The 14,718-nt window shown below is 42.2% G+C and overlaps 1 protein-coding gene across 3 annotated transcripts in view; it reads left to right on the top strand.

Moving 5' to 3' along the window:
- The window catches only part of Ntm (neurotrimin), a 958,983-nt gene that overhangs the window by 316,244 nt on the left and 628,021 nt on the right, over positions 1–14,718 (top strand). The gene's annotated exons all lie outside the window — the stretch shown is intronic.

Below are 14,718 nucleotides of genomic sequence, written 5' to 3'. Positions count from 1 at the left end.
AAAAAAATGACATGAGCTGGTGTTGTGCGCTTCTATGAGGAAAGAGCCTTCGGTGGGGAGAAGTGGGGAATTCATTGAATAGACATAGCAAGGCAGTGGGAGGAAGCCTAGGAAAACTGCAGAGCCCAGAGACCTCAGGAGAGCTGGGAGGCCTCACTGAGGCTACAGGACCGAAAGCAGCCCGGGCCGGGGCTACCAAGGACACAGGCAGAGCGCAGAGTGAAGGATGTGGTCAGAGGAGACTTCACAGAGGATCGTATTTTATTTTGTGCCAAGGGCCTAGAGATTTCCTGGAGGACAGTGAAAATCATTAAAAGGGTTTTAAGCAAGAGTGATAGTCAACGTTGCTGAGACAATAGCTCAGGGCTGGGTGGGACATGCATAGAGAAACAAAGCCAGCTGACAATATAGAGGTCCAGAGCCTTAGGGGAGGAAGAGAAAGACAAATTTTATTTTTCTTGCTTTGCAGGCATTAGCTCCCAGGCCCAGCTCCCTATAGATACCAAAGTCCATGGATGCTCAAGTTTCATATCTAAATATGTATCTGTGCATATAATTTAAATCAGTGGTTCGTGACCCTTTCCCAGGAGTGGCATATCAGATGTCTTGCATATCAAGAGGTTTACATTACAATTCACAGTCGTATCAAAATTACAGTTATGAAGTAGCAACAAAAATAATTTCATGATTGGGAGTCACCAGAACATGAAGAAGTGTACAAAGGGTCACAGCATCAGGAGAATTGAAAACCATTGCTCTGAATCAGCTCTGTTTTACTTCAAATACACAACGCAAAATAAACGCTATGTGCTTAAGCTATTTTGTTTACAGAATAACGACATGGGCAAATACACATGTTCCGTGCTGATATAATTTTTGATATATTTTCAAACTGTAGACGCATGAAGTTACATACTCTGAGCTCATGAGTCCAGCGAGAAGGTTGCTCCTGATGATAAACTTGCTTAGTGCTGAGAACCTGCTGGGAGGGGACCCAGAATAGAGGCAGCCTGGTGCAGTCATGAAATTACAAGCTGTAACCACCAGAGGGCAGTGAGAGAAGCGCTAAGATCAGTTCCACCAGACAAGTGGAAGGCAGAACCGGCTGCTTTAAAAAAAAAATACAGGCTCATAGCCTCAGTAATAGTGTCAGGCCTTGGGACCTCCCCTTAAGCTGGGTCCCACTTTGGGTCTGTCGTGCTATTACTGAGGCTATGGAGTGCTCACAAAAAGGGACCTATCATGACTGCCCTCTGAAAGAACCAACAAGCAGCCGAGTCAGATGCAGATATTTGCACCCAACCAATGGACAGAAGCCGCTGACCCCTGTTGTTGAATTAGGGAAGGCTGAAAGAAGCTGAGGAGAATAGTGATCCTGTAGGAGGACCAGAAGTCTCAATTAATCTGGACTCCCAAGATCTCTGAAACACTGGACCACCAACCAGGCAGCATACACCAGCTGATAGGAGGCCCCTAACACACATAGAGTACAGAACTGTGTTCGTTCAGAGATGATGTACCTAACCCTCAAGAGACTGGAGGCCCCAGGGAGTTTAGAGGTCAGGTGGGGTGGAGGGGCATCCACATGGAGGGGCGTGGTGGGGTAGGGAAGAGGTGTGGGATATGGAGCAATCGAAGGGTGGATGGAGGAGGGGAGGTGGGAAATGGAATATGGAGTGTAAAAAGTAAATTTAATAAAAATAAAAAATAAAAATAAAAAAGATAAAAAATTCAGGCCTGTTATCTGAGGCTCTCTAAAACTGTTCTCAGCCATAGTTAGTCGAAGGATTTTAGTGGTCTCCCTCACACTCCACCAATAAAATCTTCTATAGTAAGATCTGTGGCGGGCTTTCATAGGTTCTAGGCTGGCCACCCATGTGTGGTTTAGTGGCTATGTTATTGTAGTTGCCTGCTTAGCAGACCCCTGTGAGGAGGCGCTGGAGACCAAAGAGATAGCTCAGTAAGACTTTTTGAGATATGGCTTTCTAACCAACCTTTTGTGCACATGTGTGTCCAGCCTACCGTCTCACTGTGGGCAGTATAATGGAAATACAGTTCACAGTAGTTAGGTGACTTGCCGCATGATGCCTGAGTTGGCTTTGATGCATGTGCAGGAGATCTTTTGACTACAGCTCACAAAAACCATCTCCATCTCCCTTGTACTTTAAAGTGGAGCATTCATTCCACAGGCAGCAAATCTGGGAATATTGAGTGTGTGTGGGAAGCCAGGCCTGCACACTTAATTTTAGAACCACAGAGGCCAGCACAGGTCAGACGTAGAACACAAGAGCGCTGGTGGTAACTGAGGTGTTTGCATGGGTGTGGACCTCTTGACCTTTCAGATGGCCTCACAAGATTGACTGTTACCCTACTTTCAAATGAAGAAGCGATTTCAGACAGGTTGCTTCCCTCTCACCTCACATCTGCAGAGCTCTTTCCCAGGACCTCACTGCCCCACTCCTGCCCTGAGGTCAACAGGAGCCGTGATATATGTGCTCAGTGCAACAGGACGGTTGAAGTTCATGAGAAATGCTGATTTGTGTCCCAGAGAAGTGAACCTCAACTTGATACTATAATAGACTAGTTTTCCAACAGAAAAATCTTGTTGATACAATAAAGTCTGTGACATTCCAGAGCCAAGATGGCAGCTTCCCTGGGGACAGTGAGTATTTGGGATTTAAAAAGGAGCTGTTAGCCTCAGAGAGGATGGACAAAATAGCTTGAGCTATAAGAACTGTTGTGACAATGTCTCTGCCCCTGCTCACCACGGGCACATGAGAAGGGCACATCAGAGCTTCATCAGGACAGAGGAATGCAAGCCCAGAGCAACTGGAGGAAACAGGGTGTAAGCTCAGTTATTTTGTATGGGAGTCTCCAGCTTCTCGAGTTATGGTTGCCTGGAAGATAACGGTGTACCAGTAGTGTTCCAGGCTTCTCTCTAAGGAGGCAAGCAAGCTAAATTAATATGGGGCTTCCGTTCACTTCACATGCTTGGATCCCAACATAACATTGTGCTTCTGTTTGGCATATGGATGTGGGTGTCTTCAGTCATCTTTGTATACATTGGTTTCTTTCCTATAGAATTAGACCTCAGCCAATTTGACCCTTGCCTTCCACTCAGCTTCTTGGAGCCTTGTTCTTCGGTGTGATAAATGACATCTTCTCCTTACCTGACAGCTTTGAGAATGGAAAGGATTGGTACCAATGATAGCAATTAGCTCCTGCGGTGGCACACGTTAGAGCCAAGTAAATAGTGTATTTTTTTTTCCTCTTGCCTCACCTTCGTGTGGCAAACAGGTACGCTGGCGCGCGCGCACACAAACTATATCACCAAGTTGGCCAATAAATCTATGCTAAGTCAGAGTTAACTTAGAAAATCAACATGGTGCAGAAGCTTTTAGAGGGCTGACATTCCTCAGGTTATGGAAAACAATAATAATAAATCTCAAGGAATGTCACCTTGCCCCTGGCACTGAAGACAAGAAGCTGAAAACCTTAGTGGAATAGCCTTGAGGATGTGGAGCACATGGCAGGGAGGGGCGGCTCTTAGAGGAGCTGAGCTAGGGCAGGTGAAATGTGTGTGAAGCTATCAGGCCCTGTGCTGGCCTGGCTAATTCCTTGGGTTTCACTGTGGAGTGAGGCTCTCAGGGAAGATGGCAGCAGACATGATAAATACAGAGATCACCGGTGTTGAAAGTTTAGAATAAGATAGAAAATAGAACCAATCAGCCCAGAACCAGGCAGACATTGTTTCTTCAGGCCTCTCACCATGGGTGTGTGGTTGATGCTGGGTTACTATGGCTGCATCCAAATGTCACTCTAGACAGCTTTTATATATTGCTGTTACTAATAGTTCTATGCTTGTGTTTTAAAAGTCATTATTTATTCTTTATCTCATTGAGTATGACTACTCAGGTCCCTTTGAAAAGAACCCAGTGGGCATATATTGGGGTTATTAAATACATGCCCTTAGAAGTCATTTCTCTTCTTCTGTCAGTGGTCCTAGGTGCCTTCCTCATATCTACCTTCTGTCTCCAACTTTTTCTCACTTGATAATATTTGACTGTTTATTAAGCTTCTTCCACTTTTATGGTGTTACTGTTTAGTTCCCAAGGTTTGGGGTTGGAAGGCTCCACTTTCTTTTGATATCAGATGTGTTTGATTCTTGCTCTTTGAATATTTCAAGGTGATATTTCCCCCAGAGTTTTGGTTACAGTTTGGATAAGAAGCATTCCATAAAAGTTACAGGTATTCAAAGCTTGGCCGTCAACTGGTAGAGTTTTTTGGGGAGTCCTGGAAGCTGTAGGGGTAGGACAAGAGTAAAACAGACTTGTCCCTACAGTGACCTCTGGAGCAGTGTAGCAACAGAATGAGACATTGTCTCCAGAAAACACAAACTAGAATATTTAGAAGGCAGTGTTGTTTTTGCTGAGGGTAGTCGATGACAGTTGCCGAGAGTGAGTCTTTGGGTACCAGTTATCCCAGACATCTCTCTGTTTTGGTGTCTACTTCTTAGCTGTCATGCCTCATGATATCCCAGAAACCCCAGGGCTAAACCACAGATAAAATTGTGAGGCAAAATAACTATTTTCTACCTTTAAGCTGTTTCTCCTGACACTTTGTCACAGTGATGAAAAGTGCCCAATCCAGTCTCTGTTTGGACATTCAATCGCTTGGCACCCATGGGAGCTGAAGGGAGACATTGTTTTGCCCCTTGCCTGTGTTCTGCTGTGACTTGGGTTGAGTGACCGTTTAGACTAGAAACCTCTATAGAAGGAAGACACAGAAACTGAAACTCCTGTGAGCCCTCAGGGAGAGTATGTGCTTTCAGACAGATCTGTTTGCCTCTCTGGGCCTGCTGCGAAATTATAAATATAGCATATGAATTATAAACTCCTATGAATGTGTAAAGCGTCCTGAGTCCCAAATCCTCCTGCAACCAAGCAAGAAATTACAGTTTCCCTTGGGCTCCACTACTTCCAGAATCCAGGCCATGACAAAATCAAACTCAATTTCTAAAAGTTATCAGGAGCGCCAACCTCATGTACAAATCCCATCCGGCTATTTGTCCCAGTCCTCCCCCAGGCCCCGCAATCACTGTTAGAACCTGTGTCCCCAGAGTATACCTACAGAAGATGAACTTGCCTTCCTCCATTCTCAAGGCCCTTCTCCGTGTTGGTCTTCGGAGAATTCCCTTGTTATCTTCCAATGATCATCATCACTAACTCCAACACAGCATTTACTGAGCCTTTGTGCTGTGTGCAAGCTTCCCTGTACCCACTTCCCATTCTCTCATGAGCTGCTTCATTTAACCCTCATCCCAGCATGGTGGGGCAGATGCTCTAATTATCCCCATTTGACAGATGATGCCATTCTCATTTCCTTTAAGGAACAGGAATTCTGAATTCTCGTTGGAGATACACACATACGTGCATATAGATATTTAATGTCAATATATATTAAAGATGCAGTGAATAGCTTTTCTAGAAAAGTTAGCTTCGTAGAGCAAGATGCTTCTCACATAGCCAGTTCACATCAAAGTCAGAAGTAGCACCAATATTCTTCCTCCCAACCCACTGCCAAGCTGCCTTGTTAGGAGTCTTTCTTCTCCGAACTTCTACTGATTTGTTACATTGTGTTTAAGATTTGATTTGCTGAAAGAAACCCGGGAGAAAAAGAAGGACCAAGGTGTCCATTTCATAAGGCACCTTGACCACATTTTCAGATCTTCATGCTGCTGCTGAACTCTACCTTGGTACTGGGAAGATATCAAAGGGAGCTGCAGCCACTGAACAGAAAGGGATACGAAGGCAGCTGTCTGATTTTTGTCTAGCAAAGAGGGTGTTTCAAATACAGGTTTAAGAAGAATTGTTCCTCTGTTCTATAAACTCACTCCCTTAATGTGATTTGTTTGGTCAAAGAGCTTAATAATCCATCTGCTAAGATAGAGAGGGCTAACTATGTGGTGTCTGCAATGTCCTCTCAAATTGTGCTGATTTTCAGTATGGATTATTGTTAACGCTGAAGCACAGGGAAACTCAGGATTGCACCCCTGGGTTGCCTTTTAAGCCCAAAGGTTCTCTTTGGATCTGTTTTTGGGGATGACTGAACATGGAAGGCAAGGCAGGTACATCAGAAAGGGCAGAACAGGAGTTTTTCTACTGCTTGTACACACAAGATAAGGCTAGAAAGAGCAGGAGGCCTTCATATCAAACAGACAGCCTTCTGGGCCCATTGCTCTGTCCTGTGGTAGCCCTGATGCAAGTCTGCAGTTGTGTGACTGTCAAATACTACTATTGACTATCCCCTCCCAGCGTGTGCCTTTTGCTGTTGTTGCTTGTTTGTTTTAATGCTTTGAGTCAGAGTCTCGTTCTGTACTCTAGGCTGGCCTGGAACCCATTGTGTAGCTTAGGCTGGCCTTCAACTCGTGGCCAATCCCTCTGTCTTAGCCTCTCTAGTGTATGGACTACAAGTGTGAGTTGCTGCTTATATTTTAGTGTTCATATGACGTACTTCAATCATTGGACTAGGAGAAGTCAAAGCAGCAATACCAATAGTAAAATCAGCAAACATCCATGTTGAGCAAGGAAGGTGCTCATTACCACATTCTTGGAGGTTCACTGAAGGCAAAGTAGGAATAGAAGTGGGGCTGGATTACATGGATGATGAAAGACTGTCATAAAGACTGAAATAAAATACTGTCATTCTGGGAATAAGACTTCAGTCTTTGAGAAATAGCTATCCCCTATGCCAGACATGAAGTCCATCAGTGGAACTAGCACATTTATAAACTTATAACCTAACAGGGAAGACAGAAAAGTACAACATTTAAAGTTGGTGAGGTCACGACTATGTTCAGTAGAGGCAGCGGTAGGGCTCTGTGGAGGAGCATCATGCACAAATAAAGGCATGGAAGCCTTTTTCAGAAAGCTCATAGGGAGCACTACTGGTCAGGAGGAGCTCTTGTGGTCCATGGTCAAAGTATCAGCATGAACACTGGGCTGGGGGTGTAGCTCAGAGGTTGAACGCTTGCCTACGATGCAAGAGGCCAGGGTTCACATCCTAGCACTATCATATCTATCTATGTATAGGCGCTGGGAGTGTGTGTGTGTGTTTAGTATCTAGAACTAGACAACATGTTTTGTTACCACACCTCTTCTCCACCCAGAAGGCTGGGTTAGATCTTGATTGAGCAGATATTGAATGGTTCTTGGTGCTCATTATGGTCAAACAGAAAAGTGTGGTTGGCTTCCTTAGGTGTTTAGTGATTTTCCATGGTATATATCAACTGCCATCCAAAGTATTGTCTTTCCAGTGTTTCATTTTAAAAAAATGGAAAAAATGTCTCCTTTTGTTGAAACTTCAGAAATTGTCTTGTTTTGCACATTATTTAACACCCCACAAACAACTTGGGCATCTCTGTTGATGATAGCTTGCTAGGACTCTGTCCTTTTAATCCACATCATTCTCTAAGAGACCCCCACTCTCTGGTGGCTTCAGTTATTCGTAACTTGGCAACTCTGGATTTCTAGCTCTAGTCAAGATCTCTTTTCTGAGCTCCATTTGACCCACTTCTTTACTGGGTCATAATAATCTTCTTAGCTCCATGACGACCTAGATGTTTACTAGGTCATAATAACGGCAGAGATTTCCAGAGCACACTACCAGGCACCTGCAATCTCAGCTCCTTGCATGATTCCATTCATTGAATCTTCCGAGCCATGCTTTCAGGAATGTGCCATAGTTGATGGCATGCTCCTGAAGGCTTTCCAGGAATCTCACCTCAGCATGTCCCAGAGCAATGCAATGATTACTCTCTGAAGCTACCAGCTAGCAACTCAGCTTCACAGCTCCACAGCCTGCTAATGAATGAGATCTTCCAACCCTGGTGCTCCATCATGGATGCAAGAAGGCATGCTTCATGCTGCCAGTATCCCACCTGTACCAACACACAAGCAGTAAAACTTTTCCCTTCAACTTTTTTTCCTAAGAGAGGTGACATCATGTAATGGCCAACTCCTGGTCTTCCCTACCCTCATTTTTGCTGATTGATACATTTGTGACTTGGGAGTGTTAAATAACTCACAGAGTTTGGTTTTCTTTATGGATAAAACAAACAGTGTTTACTGGCAGGGCTGTTATGAGACAGAAATGAGTAATTATGTGGATTTTTATACAATTTTAAATTGTGTGTGTGTGCACGCATGCACACATGTGCATGCACACACATATGAATGTACACACCTGAGCAGACCAGAGGCATCAGATACTTTGAAGGTGGAGTTATGGGCAGTTGTTAGCCACCTGCCATGAATGCTGGGCCTGGAACCTTGAGACCTCTGCGATATGTGCTCTGTGCTCTTAGCAACTAAGCCTTCGTTCCAGACCCAACCGAAAAGGTGTTTTGTTTTTATATTTAGGGACTTTTGAGAGTGGGAGAGAGAGAGAGAGAGAGAGAGAGAGAGAGAGAGAGAGAGAGAGAGAGAGAGAGAGAGAGAGAGAAAGATTATAAACTTGCAATTGCATATGTTGAGCATTCCTGTGGAGGCCAGAGGTCAACCTTGCTTATCATTTGTCAGATACTATCTACATTGTTGTTGTTGCTGTGTTTGTTTGTTTATTTGTTTTTAGTTTAAGAGAAAGTCTCTCTTGGCCTGGAGCTGACCAAAAATGCTAGGCTGGTTGGTCAGTGAGCCCCAGGGATCCTTCTGTCTTCAGCTCCCTGATGTTGGTACCACAAGTTCATGTCACCGTGGCAGACATTTCTACATGAATGTCAGGCTTGGATTCAAGCTTTCATGCTTTCATGGTGTTCCTGATTGAGATCTCTCACCAGTTCCACCCCTCCCCCTTGGGTTGTGTTTTTTTTTTTTTTTTTTTTTTTTTTAAATGTTGGATAAAGCAATGCAATTCATTTCCCTCTATCTACTTCTAAGGAGAGAATAATTAGTTGCCAGTGAAGCATCTGGACATTGTGGACGGCAATAAAAGGCACCTTCTCAGATTTACCAGCTTGGAACTGCAGGATTCAGAAGCAGGGACAGGCGTTGTATTCTGTCAGCACGAGGTCTGGCATTTTGTGCTTCCTTTTATCTTTTTAAGAGAGAACTATGTAGTCAGGATATAAATTGTGGCTTATATATATTTGAACTCCATTCCCAGGTTCAGTACATTTCTGATAAAAAGCGTATTTCCCTGCTCCTCCATCCTCCTTACAGCAAATAGACCTTCAGCTTGTCAATGTTAAGTGTCTTTTTATTTCTTAATTTAATTGTGTGTCATTAGGGCCGAAAGAAAGGGTTGGGATGGACAAGGCAGATGACAGGCAGGGCCTAGTGCACAATGAAAATACCTTTTGTTAAAAATGGAATCACATTCCAAGCTGCCAGGGACTAAGCGTGAACTAAGCATGGGGTACTTCTGAGCACTGGGCCCTCGCTAGCTGCACCCGACCCACATCCATGAAGCTGTCTGTCTGTGGGCAGAGCTTTGCTCTCCTAAGGTGCTCCCAGCTGCCTTCTCTTGAATACTTACCGTCTTTCTGAGACATAGCTTAGCCTTTTCTCTCCATTAGCCCAGACATTAGGAGAGTTTCTTAAGGAACTCAGTCTCTGACACCAGGTTTCCTGTCTCTGCTTCCCCAGGGGTCGGTCCAGCCTTTGAATCCTCTGAGGTGTCAGACCCCTTTTCTGTAATGCACTTCATTCCTTCTCCTTACAAAGGCAAAGATAGTGATGAGGAAGACATCATGGAATTCTGAAAGTCCCGATATGAAGAGTGGTTATTCAGTTCAACACAAAAGGCTTTCAACATAATTTTCCTATTTAATCTTTAGAACCTCATCATCAATAGCTCCTGTCAGAACTCCATTTTATAGATGAATCGAGAGACTTGGAGAGACTGAGCCTGAGGCCACACAGCAAGCAGGTGGGAGAGCTCAGACAAATAACGGGCTCTATTAGAGAGACCAGGGAGAGGGCCTGCAGAGGCTGTGGTGTGGGACTAGACAAGATAGAACAGAACAGCACCAGTAAACATGAGAATGGGAAAGGCTTTTAGGACAGAAAGACTAAATAGTTTGAAATAGTAACTTTTCAAAGTTACTTGGTTGCTTGTAAGCGATTTGATACAAAATAATGATTTTTGTTTTGTTGACTTGTTTTTTGAGGAAGAACACTCCAAAAAGTAACATAGTAGAATGTAGGAATGCTAGCTTTGATGACTTTTGAAAGTTACAGCTTTGATGACTTTTAAACGTTCCATGAGTAACAATGCTATAAACTGTGAGTTTTGGGTGGAAGAATCAACAGAAGTTGTGTCTAGGGAGTAGGCTGCCCAGAAATACATCTGTTAAAGAGAAGAAATTCAAGAACTCTCTGCACAAATATGACAACTGGAGAAATCATCTAGAAAATAAGAGCATATTCATGAGCGTGGCACTAAATATTGATTAACTGTCAGCAAAACATTCATATAGAGGCCAATGCTTAGATTATAGGTGGATTACAGAGAAGAATGTAAACTATAAAGCCTTTTAAAACTAGAAGCATAAATAAATCTGCGTAGGGATTCTGGGTGGAGAAGGTCTGTCTATGCCCCAAAGCAATGCCGTAAATAATAGAAGAAAGACTGATGGGTTTGGCAGTGTTCAGATAAAATCCTTCTGTATGTCAAACACCATGAAATTTAAAAACAGTTCCATCAGCCAGATGGCAGAATAAGGAGTTTCCAGTGCTTGTCCCCTCATAGAAACACTAATTTGAAAAACAATTCATGCACAAAAAATAGCTTCATAAGAGCTAAGGGATCCAGATGAGGGAGTGGAGCATCTGAGGGGGGGGGGGCACAGAAATAGAGATGCACTTAGGAGAAAAGGAAGGGCAGTACCATAGTCCATCCCCACCAAACCTGTGCATCATGGGAGAATGCTGTTGTAGGTGGGGTATTCAAGTTAGCCCCCGATTTAGGCCATGCCTATACTGTAGACCTGGGATTTAGGTTGGTACCAGTAGCCTCATCTAGGACAGCCCCATGGCTTCAAGCTTCCAATTTATTTCAATATAAGTACATTTCTGATGACTCCAAACATCTTTGTGACCCGTGACCTTACTTGGTCCTCACAGACTGACGACCCAAGCTTATCCCCAGCAGCTAAAAGTCTATGTCTACATAGGAACCCGAGAAGCCCAGATAGTTCCAGACTCCAAAGTAGTCCCAGAAGACCAGGGTCCAGATTCCATCTCTTTAAAAATTTATCTTATGGGGGGTGGATCTTCCAATCCTGCTCACATGCAGGTGCACATGCATGTACAGGTTCATGAACCCATGAATGCACATATAGAGGTCATAGGCCTGTACAGTTAACTATCTTCCTTTGTCACTTTCCATTACAGATTTTGAAAAAGGGTCTTAAAATTTTGGCTCACTTCCAGGACTAGGGTCATAGACACACATTGCCACATTTGGCATTTGTGTTCATGAGGAATGGAACTCAGTTCCTCATGCTTATGTAACAAGCACTTTACCAACTGGCCCTTCTTCCCATCCCCAGATCCAGTCCTTAGAAACCCAGAATGTCTGTGTAGGCTGACAGGTGAAGGGCCCCACCTTAAGAAAACCAACCAATAAAAACTAGAAAATATGGCAGTTCTTCAAATCAACAGAAACAAATGTAAAACTACAAGGGTGAGATATTATCTGAAAAGTGAGTCAGAGCCAAAGGGAGACAAAATGATAGTAACTCATTATAAAGAGGTGGTGTACAAAAGTGAGGCATACCACAAATCCCAGCACTTGTGAGGCTGAAGCAGGAGGACCTCCAGTTTGAGGCCAGCCTGGATTACAGAGTCTACTCAAGGCTACATCACATGATCAGTAAAAGCTGCCTAATGAAGTATTCAAAGAATTAACTTAAATTATCTCAATGAAACTATAATAGAGCATAGAGATATGCTTAACAAGACCAAGATAATAATACAAGAGCAACATATCAATGAAAGGAAAAGATAAAACATTAAAAAAGAGTCCAATAAAAGTTCCAGATCTGAAGAACGCAATAGTCACATCTTAAAAGTCTCAAGAGATGCAACTGCAGATTTGTTCAAGCAGAAGGAAGTGTTATCAGGGACATTCAGAGGCTACATCTAAGGAATAGAAAGAAAAAGGAATAAATGATACAGAATGCAAAAGCCTATGGGCCTTATGGGTTACCAACAAGTGAGGCAGAACAGTCATTATGGACGTTTAAGAAGTAGCTGATACAGAAAGGTAGAGGGCTTATTTAAAAAGATGATTACCAAATGCTGTCCACATCTAGAGAAGGACATGGCCATCCTGATCCTCAAAGGCAAAACAGCTTTGAATAATCAAACATAACGACCTTTTCACTGACTTTATAGCCAAAAGCTGGAGAAAAAAAATACAAATAAAGTACTTTATGTATGGTTAGCAACAGATTTCTTAGGAGAAATCCTGCAGGCTGAGACAGATTAGATGAAATAGATCAGTAGAAACAGAAAACAAAGGAGTGTATGGCCACTGGACCTGCCTTACAAGATGTGTTAAAAGAAGTCTCCAAGTTGAAATGAAAGAACACTTGCAAGAACAGATGGGGGAAGGGCAAAACTCAAGGTCAAGGTCAGATTCAGAATAAGTTTATCCTGTACAAATCATTTCTTACCAAATAAGATACCAAAGTATTATAACAACTATTTATTAATGGTCAGATCGTGTGACCTCAGGACCATAAAATGTGTGTGAGACAGTGTTTGCAGCTAGTGCATAGTTGAGCTGTTATCATCTTCAATTGATGGTTATGTTCCATATAAGCCTTGTGGTAAAGACTAAGAAAGGCCCCAGTATTTGACATACAACAAATAAAGGGGAATTTATCAAGGCAACAATACAAAACAATTATTACATCACAAGAACACCAGGGGAAAAACAAAAGACCAGTATAGCAGATGGAGACATCATGGTGCAAATAAACACTTCACTGTCAATAAATTACTAATTGTTATTGTATTAAATCATTCAATCAAAATGCATGTAATGGCTGAATAGGTTATAAAAACAAGATCCAACTATATGCTACTGAGAAGGAGACTCACTTTAATTTTAAGGCCACGTTTTCTTGTTAAAAGCAAAGAAATGAACAAAGATAGTCTTTGCCATCCAAAGAGAGTGAGCCTATAGGAGTCAAAATAGGTTCAAAGTAAAAGACTTTCAGAAGATACAGGCGGGAAGAGGTTTTGATAATTGTAAATCAATCAATCAATCAATCAATCTCAATATGAGAATACCTGAATATATAAGAAAAATACTTGCAGCCGTGGCACAATCGAAGGGGACTTAACTGCCCCCTTTCCAACAGTGTGTAAATCATCCAGACAGAAAGTCGATAAGGCACATTGAACCTGGTGATGGGACAGACCACATGGACCTTGGAGGTGCATATGGAACATTCACTGGACAACAACAGAAAACACATTATTTTCAAATATCCATGGAACATTCTGAAAATAATGTAAAGCCACATAGCAAGTCCTAACAACTTCAGATTGAGACAATATCCAGTACCTTTCCCAACCTCAGTAGCAGGAAGCTAGAGATCAATAAGAAGATGCATACTCATAAGTATATATAAATTAAATTACACATTCCTCAACAACCAATGGAACAGAGGAGAAATAAAAAGAAAAATGTTTTAAATCTTGAAAGAAAAGGGGAAAAACAAATTATGAAGGGTAATAACAATTTTCTATTTAATAATTTTTAATTGATATATTTAAGTTTCAATTTATTATGATGATATATATGTATATAAACATAGCATAATTATTTAAAAAATGTATTACCCATATACTGCGACACAATCAAAAGCACTCTTCTAGCACTTTAAAAACATATACCAAATAAGTATTAACCACAGTGCTTGAGAGCCAGTTGTGGTGGCCCACACCTCTAATATCAACACTAAGGAGGAAGAGGCAGGCAGATCTCTCTTGAGTTCCAGGTCAGCCAGGGCCATTTAGTCAGACCTTGTTTCAAACAAGCAAGCAAGCAAACAAACAAACGAACAAACAAACAGGCAAAGTAAAAATAGCATGTCTGTCCTAAGTACAATGTCTTCCAATTCCACGCCTGCTGCTGGAACAGGCCATGCCTTCTTTGTGAAGTTTAAATAACAATGACTAGTGTGTATCTGCCACATTTTCTTTATATCTTCATCTACTAGTGCTACAAAGATTGCTTCAACGACTTAGTAATTATCAATACTGCTACAATGAACTTGGCCATGCAGGCATTTCTCTAGCATTCTGATGAATCATACTAAATTTCTATTTTTTTTTTTAATTTTAAGGTGACTGTGTTTTTTTTTTTTTTATAGGGTTATGCTAATATGCATTCTCACCAACAGGGCTTAATTTTCTACACATCTTTGCTAACGTTTATTATCTTTTGCCTTCTCCCCACCAAGATATTTCTAACAGGTACACACATGCTAGTTTGACAATATTCTACATGATTTCAAAAGAAAATGTCTCAAAGTAAAAGAGGGCATATATGTCAGACCCATTGCTCACACCACGCACAGCTATGAAAAGTTGGCTGTTCTCTAAGTTCAAGAAGATAAGAACCCCATTCTTGGTACTTCAAGATAGCTCTGGGTGGACAGCACAAGCAAACTAGAAAACAAAATACAACAGGACTGCCAGG

This window comes from Mastomys coucha, unplaced genomic scaffold (genome assembly GCF_008632895.1).
Source record: "Mastomys coucha isolate ucsf_1 unplaced genomic scaffold, UCSF_Mcou_1 pScaffold23, whole genome shotgun sequence".
Taxonomy (NCBI): Eukaryota; Metazoa; Chordata; class Mammalia; order Rodentia; family Muridae; genus Mastomys; species Mastomys coucha.
This window is presented reverse-complemented; position numbering and strand designations above follow the sequence as displayed.